The sequence below is a fragment of the Schistocerca americana genome, unplaced genomic scaffold, assembly GCF_021461395.2.
Source record: "Schistocerca americana isolate TAMUIC-IGC-003095 unplaced genomic scaffold, iqSchAmer2.1 HiC_scaffold_158, whole genome shotgun sequence".
Taxonomy (NCBI): domain Eukaryota; kingdom Metazoa; phylum Arthropoda; class Insecta; order Orthoptera; family Acrididae; genus Schistocerca; species Schistocerca americana.
The window spans coordinates 37,501-47,500 of record NW_025725666.1 but is presented as its reverse complement, the minus strand read 5'-3'; the positions used below and the strand labels follow the sequence as shown (position 1 = coordinate 47,500).

Sequence of the window (10,000 nt, the reverse complement as noted above, 5' to 3'; positions counted from 1 at the left end):
GCGGCGGGGCGGCAGGCGGCCGCTTGGATGGTTGGCGCGGCCGCTGTGTCCTGGTGATCGACCTCTCCCCCCTGGACCCGACCGACGCAAGGGCATCCGGGAGCATGCCCAGGATGACATCGGGCGGCGTGCCCCGCCCCAGACCAATGACTCGATCCAGGGCAGAGAAACGCTGGGCGGAAGCAGGTAGCCCCGCCAGATGCTCCCAGATGGCGGCGTCAGTCGGCCCCTCCGGCGGCGGCCCGGTGGTGTCGGCCGCGAAGTCCTCGGCTGCGTCGACGGGCGGCGCAGCGGCCTCGCCCGCGTCAGGCAGCGAGCTCGCTGCTCCACGGCGGGACGCCGGCTCTTCACCCCGACCGAACTCAAGTGCCTCCATGAATTGGCGGACAAGCTGCTTGTGGGCAGCTTGCCGCCGTCGGCACTTGATTGCCTCAAGCGTTCGGTCGGGGAACATCCTGGTAAGTTCTTGATTTACAAAGAAGAACCGGGCGTCCCTCTCCAGGAACAGTTCGGCCTCTGCCTTGGCGAGCGACAGGACTTCTTCCTCCGTCCACCTCGCGCGATGCCTCTCCGTCACGATCTCAGCGTTGGCGGCCGCAGGGTGTTGGCGGCGGCGATGGACCCCGAGACCGTTCTTCGTGGTAAAAGTGCGGTGGCACTCACTGCAAGCAAAGGGAGCTACACAAACTATCGCATTTTCGTTACGGCCGGTTGGCCGGATAGGTGCTGGGGTAGCTGGGGTGGCACCTTCAGCGGAAGGGCCACCATCTCTTGTTTCTTGTCGGCTGCCCCCAACTATAAAGGGATAATGCGAGGGGGGGCTGGTAACCCCCCCAAGCCCCTGGTGCGGTCTTCCACTCTGCAAAAATCAGCGGGCCCACGAGAAGGGGAGAAGACCGCAGGAGAGGAGAGGCTAAGAGGGCTAGGCCCATGTATTGCGCATCACTCTCCCTGTAACTATAACCCAAGGAAGGCACCTCGCAGCAGCAGCACGACTACATCAAGACCGCACTTCGAAAAGCCAAGTCCGGATGCAGCCACACCGCCGCCACTTGGCCACCTTAAGAGAGTCATAGTTACTCCCGCCGTTTACCCGCGCTTGCTTGAATTTCTTCACGTTGACATTCAGAGCACTGGGCAGAAATCACATTGCGTCAACACCCGCTAGGGCCATCGCAATGCTTTGTTTTAATTAGACAGTCGGATTCCCCCAGTCCGTGCCAGTTCTGAGTTGATCGTTGAATGGCGGCCGAAGAGAATCCGCGCACCCGCGCGCCCCCGGAGGAGCACGCTAAGGCGGACGCGGCCTCGCAGCAAGGAAGATCCGTGGGAGGCCAAGGCACGGGACCGAGCTCGGATCCTGCACGCAGGTTGAAGCACCGGGGCACGAACGCCGCGCAGGCGCGCGCATCCTGCACCGCCGGCCAGCACGAGGCCAACCAACGGCGAGAGCAGACCACGCCCGCGCTAAACGCCCGCGCTTACCGGCACCCCTACGGCACTCACCTCGCCCAGGCCCGGCACGTTAGCGCTGACCCACTTCCCGACCAAGCCCGACACGCCCCGATCCTCAGAGCCAATCCTTATCCCGAAGTTACGGATCCAATTTGCCGACTTCCCTTACCTACATTATTCTATCGACTAGAGGCTCTTCACCTTGGAGACCTGCTGCGGATATGGGTACGAACCGGCGCGACACCTCCACGTGGCCCTCTCCCGGATTTTCAAGGTCCGAGGGGAAGATCGGGACACCGCCGCAACTGCGGTGCTCTTCGCGTTCCAAACCCTATCTCCCTGCTAGAGGATTCCAGGGAACTCGAACGCTCATGCAGAAAAGAAAACTCTTCCCCGATCTCCCGACGGCGTCTCCGGGTCCTTTTGGGTTACCCCGACGAGCATCTCTAAAAGAGGGGCCCGACTTGTATCGGTTCCGCTGCCGGGTTCCGGAATAGGAACCGGATTCCCTTTCGCCCAACGGGGGCCAGCACAAAGTGCATCATGCTATGACGGCCCCCATCAACATCGGATTTCTCCTAGGGCTTAGGATCGACTGACTCGTGTGCAACGGCTGTTCACACGAAACCCTTCTCCGCGTCAGCCCTCCAGGGCCTCGCTGGAGTATTTGCTACTACCACCAAGATCTGCACCGACGGCGGCTCCAGGCAGGCTCACGCCCAGACCCTTCTGCGCCCACCGCCGCGACCCTCCTACTCGTCAGGGCTTCGCGGCCGGCCGCAAGGACCGGCCATGACTGCCAGACTGACGGCCGAGTATAGGCACGACGCTTCAGCGCCATCCATTTTCAGGGCTAGTTGCTTCGGCAGGTGAGTTGTTACACACTCCTTAGCGGATTCCGACTTCCATGGCCACCGTCCTGCTGTCTTAAGCAACCAACGCCTTTCATGGTTTCCCATGAGCGTCGATTCGGGCGCCTTAACTCGGCGTTTGGTTCATCCCACAGCGCCAGTTCTGCTTACCAAAAGTGGCCCACTTGGCACTCCGATCCGAGTCGTTTGCTCGCGGCTTCAGCATATCAAGCAAGCCGGAGATCTCACCCATTTAAAGTTTGAGAATAGGTTGAGGTCGTTTCGGCCCCAAGGCCTCTAATCATTCGCTTTACCGGATGAGACTCGTACGAGCACCAGCTATCCTGAGGGAAACTTCGGAGGGAACCAGCTACTAGATGGTTCGATTAGTCTTTCGCCCCTATACCCAGCTCCGACGATCGATTTGCACGTCAGAATCGCTACGGACCTCCATCAGGGTTTCCCCTGACTTCGTCCTGGCCAGGCATAGTTCACCATCTTTCGGGTCCCAACGTGTACGCTCTAGGTGCGCCTCACCTCGCAATGAGGACGAGACGCCCCGGGAGTGCGGAGGCCGCCGCCCCGTGAAGGGCGGGGAAGCCCCATCCTCCCTCGGCCCGCGCAAGGCGAGACCTTCACTTTCATTACGCCTTTAGGTTTCGTACAGCCCAATGACTCGCGCACATGTTAGACTCCTTGGTCCGTGTTTCAAGACGGGTCGTGAAATTGTCCAAAGCTGAAGCGCCGCTGACGGGAGCGATTATTCCGCCCGAGAGCATCCCGAGCCAACAGCGGCGCGGGTCCGGGGCCGGGCCAGGTAGGTCCGTCATCCGGGAAGAACCGCGCGCGCTTGCCGGGAGCCCGAGCGCCCAAAGGGGCGAATCGACTCCTCCAGATATACCGCCGGGCAGCCAGCCAGGACACCGGGGCTCTGCCCAACAGACGCGAACCGAGGCCCGCGGAAGGACAGGCTGCGCACCCGGGCCGTAGGCCGGCACCCAGCGGGTCGCGACGTCCTACTAGGGGAGAAGTGCGGCCCACCGCACACCGGAACGGCCCCACCCCGCGGCGAGTGGAAAGGCAACCGGACACGACCCCGCCGCGGATTGCTCCGCGCGGGCGGCCGGCCCCATCTGCCGAGGGCGGAGGCCAGTGGCCGGATGGGCGTGAATCTCACCCGTTCGACCTTTCGGACTTCTCACGTTTACCCCAGAACGGTTTCACGTACTTTTGAACTCTCTCTTCAAAGTTCTTTTCAACTTTCCCTCACGGTACTTGTTCGCTATCGGTCTCGTGGTCATATTTAGTCTCAGATGGAGTTTACCACCCACTTGGAGCTGCACTCTCAAGCAACCCGACTCGAAGGAGAGGTCCCGCCGACGCTCGCACCGGCCGCTACGGGCCTGGCACCCTCTACGGGCCGTGGCCTCATTCAAGTTGGACTTGGGCTCGGCGCGAGGCGTCGGGGTAGTGGACCCTCCCAAACACCACATGCCACGACAGGCGGCAGCCTGCGGGGTTCGGTGCTGGACTCTTCCCTGTTCGCTCGCCGCTACTGGGGGAATCCTTGTTAGTTTCTTTTCCTCCGCTTAGTAATATGCTTAAATTCAGCGGGTAGTCTCGCCTGCTCTGAGGTCGTTGTACGAGGTGTCGCACGCCACACCGCCAGCCGGCTGTGCACGCTACCGAGTAAGTACCGGTATGCGAACCGCCAGGCGACGGGCGCGCATCGCACGTTTAAGGAGGCGCGGCCGGCCCCACAGGCGGCCGCGACGCTCCCAGGTCTGCGAAGCGGGGCAAACGCCGCGCGCTTCAGTATACGTAGCCGACCCTCAGCCAGACGTGGCCCGGGAACGGAATCCATGGACCGCAATGTGCGTTCGAAACGTCGATGTTCATGTGTCCTGCAGTTCACATGTCGACGCGCAATTTGCTGCGTTCTTCATCGACCCACGAGCCGAGTGATCCACCGTCCTGGGTGATCTTTTCTTAGTTTCCACTGTCTCTTTCAAGACAGTTGCATAGGCGGGACGTAGGCGTGTGGCGGCCCCTGTTCAAGCGTTCTGTGTCCAACAGCCTCACGGCCGATGGGCGTCGTACGGCTCCACACCGGAGCGGACAGGCAGTCGGGCGAACGTCATTCAAAACCGGCGCCAGGCGCCAGGTGCCGCAGGCCAGCCGCTCCAGCGCTTCAGCGCTCGTACCACACAACATTGGCGTTAGTTTTGAGAAGCACGCGTGGTTCCGCACGCGGCGCACGGCTACTGCGAGCCGTACAGGTAGCGTGTTGCGCGACACGACACGCACATCGAAAGACATGCAGTCTAGTCGGTAATGATCCTTCCGCAGGTTCACCTACGGAAACCTTGTTACGACTTTTACTTCCTCTAAATGATCAAGTTTGGTCATCTTTCCGGTAGCATCGGCAACGACAGAGTCAATGCCGCGTACCAGTCCGAAGACCTCACTAAATCATTCAATCGGTAGTAGCGACGGGCGGTGTGTACAAAGGGCAGGGACGTAATCAACGCGAGCTTATGACTCGCGCTTACTGGGAATTCCTCGTTCATGGGGAACAATTGCAAGCCCCAATCCCTAGCACGAAGGAGGTTCAGCGGGTTACCCCGACCTTTCGGCCTAGGAAGACACGCTGATTCCTTCAGTGTAGCGCGCGTGCGGCCCAGAACATCTAAGGGCATCACAGACCTGTTATTGCTCAATCTCGTGCGGCTAGAAGCCGCCTGTCCCTCTAAGAAGAAAAGTAATCGCTGACAGCACGAAGGATGTCACGCGACTAGTTAGCAGGCTAGAGTCTCGTTCGTTATCGGAATTAACCAGACAAATCGCTCCACCAACTAAGAACGGCCATGCACCACCACCCACCGAATCAAGAAAGAGCTATCAATCTGTCAATCCTTCCGGTGTCCGGGCCTGGTGAGGTTTCCCGTGTTGAGTCAAATTAAGCCGCAGGCTCCACTCCTGGTGGTGCCCTTCCGTCAATTCCTTTAAGTTTCAGCTTTGCAACCATACTTCCCCCGGAACCCAAAAGCTTTGGTTTCCCGGAGGCTGCCCGCCGAGTCATCGGAGGAACTGCGGCGGATCGCTGGCTGGCATCGTTTATGGTTAGAACTAGGGCGGTATCTGATCGCCTTCGAACCTCTAACTTTCGTTCTTGATTAATGAAAACATACTTGGCAAATGCTTTCGCTTCTGTTCGTCTTGCGACGATCCAAGAATTTCACCTCTAACGTCGCAATACGAATGCCCCCGCCTGTCCCTATTAATCATTACCTCGGGTTCCGAAAACCAACAAAATAGAACCGAGGTCCTATTCCATTATTCCATGCACACAGTATTCAGGCGGGCTTGCCTGCTTTAAGCACTCTAATTTGTTCAAAGTAAACGTGCCGGCCCACCGAGACACTCACTCAAGAGCACCCTGGTAGGATTGCAACGGGGTCCGCCTCGGGACGCACGAGCACGCACGAGGCGCGTCGCACGCCTTCAGCTCGCCCCACCGGCAGGACGTCCCACGATACATGCCAGTTAAACACCGACGGGCGGTGAACCAACAGCGTGGGACACAAATCCAACTACGAGCTTTTTAACCGCAACAACTTTAATATACGCTATTGGAGCTGGAATTACCGCGGCTGCTGGCACCAGACTTGCCCTCCAATAGATACTCGTTAAAGGATTTAAAGTGTACTCATTCCGATTACGGGGCCTCGGATGAGTCCCGTATCGTTATTTTTCGTCACTACCTCCCCGTGCCGGGAGTGGGTAATTTGCGCGCCTGCTGCCTTCCTTGGATGTGGTAGCCGTTTCTCAGGCTCCCTCTCCGGAATCGAACCCTGATTCCCCGTTACCCGTTACAACCATGGTAGGCGCAGAACCTACCATCGACAGTTGATAAGGCAGACATTTGAAAGATGCGTCGCCGGTACGAGGACCGTGCGATCAGCCCAAAGTTATTCAGAGTCACCAAGGCAAACGGACCGGACGAGCCGACCGATTGGTTTTGATCTAATAAAAGCGTCCCTTCCATCTCTGGTCGGGACTCTGTTTGCATGTATTAGCTCTAGAATTACCACAGTTATCCAAGTAACGTGGGTACGATCTAAGGAACCATAACTGATTTAATGAGCCATTCGCGGTTTCACCTTAATGCGGCTTGTACTGAGACATGCATGGCTTAATCTTTGAGACAAGCATATGACTACTGGCAGGATCAACCAGGGAGCTGCGTCAACTAGAGCTGAGCAGCCGGCCGCCCGGGAGTGTGTCCCGGGGGCCCGCGCGAACACGCAAGCGTCCGCTCAATTATTCTGCAAACAGGAGGAGGCTGAGCTCCCCTGCACAATACACCTCGAAACCCTCTCAGGTCCCGGCGGCGCGCAGCGCCGTCCTAAGTACTTGGTCGGGTTCGAGAGAGGCGCAATCGCCCGGAGTTTGGCGAGTAGACGCTTTAGGTGCGACCACCCGTGCTCCCAACTGAGCTTGCCGCTGCCGACAGAGGCCCGGGAGCGTGCTGTCGTGGCATTGCCGGCGGGAGACAACACGCGCCACCTACGGTGGCCGGCAGCTCCAACGCCAGCGCCACAGAAGGACAAAAGCCCCACTTGGGTGCCGAAGCGAACGCGCCAACACGTCCGCACAGCTGCGATACAAACCACCTGCGAGAACCGCAGAGGCGACCGAGCAGCAGACGGCGTCGCGGCGCCGAGCGCCGGGCGGCGGCGCATCCTCAGCGCACACAGTCCTCAATCGGACCAGCACACTGCAGATGTCCACCGCGCTTCGCACCGGGCCCGCGAGGACCTACTTTGGCCGCACGGCGCCGCGTGCAGGGTGCGCCGGCGCGCAGCTGCGCCGCCTGCCGCCTCCGTCGGCCGGCGCGCCTGCCACTGGCCGCCCCCACCAGCCGGCTGTAGCGCGTGCGCCCACGCACCGCGCGGCCAGCACGCCGGGAGGCCCCCCCTCACTGGCCGGGGACGGTCCCACCCAGCCACCGCCGCGTATCGCTTCACACCCACATGCCATTCACGTTCGTGGGCATGGTGGGTATCGCTGAAACAACCGGTTGGTAGCTCAACCGATCGTCGCCATCACTGATTCACCTCTAGCGAGAACAACCGCACCACAACGGTTTACCAGTTGTTCATTTGCGTAACGTCACCAGCAAACGTAGACGTCCATCGCCATTTGCAAATTCAACGATTGTTGCATGCCTGTGTCAGGTGTCACGACACACTATGTCTGCCCACATACACGCAACAACATGTGCACGCTTCGCGAACACGTGGAAGGTGGCCCCCGTACGTATGCGATGTCCATTGCGCGAACGACTGTCAACCGGCCTCTGTCGCATGTCGCAGATGTGGAACGCAGTGCACCATGCTATCACGGTGAGTGAGAAGAGACGACTACGTCTGACAACACGCGCCACTACATCAACAGACGGCTCATGCTGATCGCCATCCACGGCATACCATACTGCAATCCAGCTCTTATAGGGAGACGACACGTAGCTGAGTGCACAATATTTGGACCGTATGGTTCGCCGTTGTTGGCGCAGTCGTGGTACGGTCACACATGTACCACGATGTATCATTCAGTACATGAGGACCAATGTGCAGTACAGTGTGTGATTTGGACGTACAACATCAGCGGACAGTTGACACAAGCCGTACCACAACGTAGGCTGTGCTTCGCCATGCGAATGCCAATGAACAACTGCGAAGGGCATTGAGCATGTACGTCCTGCTGCCATCCGCATTACAGTGTATAGCTGCAAGGTGTTTAACATGAAGCGATACTCTGGGGACCGGGCAGTGCGGGTAGCAAACTATATTGCGGGGGTTGCAGTTAGGCAACACTACACTAATTTAACGCGTCGTATGACAATTACAGAGCAGGTTAAGGCCCAACGTGTGTTGGGTTAAGGCCCAACGTGTGTTGGGTTAAGGCCCAACGTGTGTTGGGTTAAGGCCCAACGTGTGTTGGGTTAAGGCCCAACGTGTGTTGGGTTAAGGCCCAACGTGTGTTGGGTTAAGGCCCAACGTGTGTTGGGTTAAGGCCCAACGTGTGTTGGGTTAAGGCCCAACGTGTGTTGGGTTAAGGCCCAACGTGTGTTGGGTTAAGGCCCAACGTGTGTTGGGTTAAGGCCCAACGTGTGTTGGGTTAAGGCCCAACGTGTGTTGGGTTAAGGCCCAACGTGTGTTGGGTTAAGGCCCAACGTGTGTTGGGTTAAGGCCCAACGTGTGTTGGGTTAAGGCCCAACGTGTGTTGGGTTAAGGCCCAACGTGTGTTGGGTTAAGGCCCAACGTGTGTTGGGTTAAGGCCCAACGCGTGTTGGGTTAAGGCCCAACGCGGGTTGGGTTAAGGCGCAACGCGGGTTGGGTTAAGGCGCAACGCGGGTTAGGTTAAGGCGCAACGCGGGTTAGGTTAAGGCGCAACGCGGGTTAGGTTAAGGCGCAACGCGGGTTAGGTTAAGGCGCAACGCGGGTTAGGTTAAGGCGCAACGCGGGTTAGGTTAAGGCGCAACGCGGGTTACGTTAAGGCGCAACGCGGGTTACGTTAAGGCGCAACGCGGGTTACGTTAAGGCGCAACGCGGGTTACGTTAAGGCGCAACGCGGGTTACGTTAAGGCGCAATATAGGTTAGGTTAAGGCGCAATATAGGTTAGGTTAAGGCGCAATACGGGTTAGGTTAAGGCGCAATACGGGTTAGGTTAAGGCGCAATACGGGTTAGGTTAAGGCGCAATACGGGTTAGGTTAAGGCGCAATACGGGTTAGGTTAAGGCACAATACGGGTTAGGTTAAGGCACAATACGGGTTAGGTTAAGGCACAATACGGGTTAGGTTAAGGCACAATACGGGTTAGGTTAAGGCACAATACGGGTTAGGTTAAGGCACAATACGGGTTAGGTTAAGGCACAATACGGGTTAGGTTAAGGCACAATACGGGTTAGGTTAAGGCACAATACGGGTTAGGTTAAGGCACAATACGGGTTAGGTTAAGGCACAATACGGGTTAGGTTAAGGCACAATACGGGTTAGGTTAAGGCACAATACGGGTTAGGTTAAGGTACAATACGGGTTAGGTTAAGGTACAATACGGGTTAGGTTAAGGTACAATACGGGTTAGGTTAAGGTACAATACGGGTTAGGTTAAGGTACAATACGGGTTAGGTTAAGGTACAATACGGGTTAGGTTAAGGTACAATACGGGTTAGGTTAAGGTACAATACGGGTTAGGTTAAGGTACAATACGGGTTAGGTTAAGGTACAATACGGGTTAGGTTAAGGTACACATTGTTGTAAGGAAAGGTGTTTTGGGGGGGGGGGGCCGGTTTGTTGATTGTGATTATCGTAAGTAAATGACTGCGGCATCATCTGATTTGCCACGTCAGGGTGCACCTTTGGCTCATAACAGGCGGCGCTCTGATTCCATGCTTGTGGCAGACCTGTGTCTTTCATTCCTGCCATTGTTTGTGTGGTGTGACAGGAGGCAGTATTGTGATGTTGGGTGCACCCCTGTGTAGGACATGTGTGGGTGTTGGTGGCTTAGCTGAGCAATGGTGGTTGTCGGAAGGGTGAGATATTCTGTTTTGTGAGTGGACCTCCCGGTCTGGTTATGATAGTGTGGATTGTCTAATGTGGCAGGGAGGATGCACTGGGTGTTGTTCCAT

The 10,000-nt window shown here is 57.7% G+C and overlaps 2 non-coding genes and 1 pseudogene across 2 annotated transcripts; all 3 read right to left on the bottom strand.

Moving 5' to 3' along the window:
• LOC124570034 overlaps positions 1-3,944 on the bottom strand; it is a 7,955-nt pseudogene extending 4,011 nt beyond the window's left edge.
• Positions 3,945-4,132: 188 nt separating this feature from the next.
• LOC124570069 lies at positions 4,133-4,287 on the bottom strand. The gene has a single exon (XR_006971463.1). It is a non-coding gene; the product is annotated as a 5.8S ribosomal RNA (ribosomal RNA).
• Positions 4,288-4,638: 351 nt separating this feature from the next.
• On the bottom strand, positions 4,639-6,548 carry LOC124570065. The gene has a single exon (XR_006971459.1). It is a non-coding gene; the product is annotated as a small subunit ribosomal RNA (ribosomal RNA).
• Positions 6,549-10,000: the final 3,452 nt, after the last annotated feature.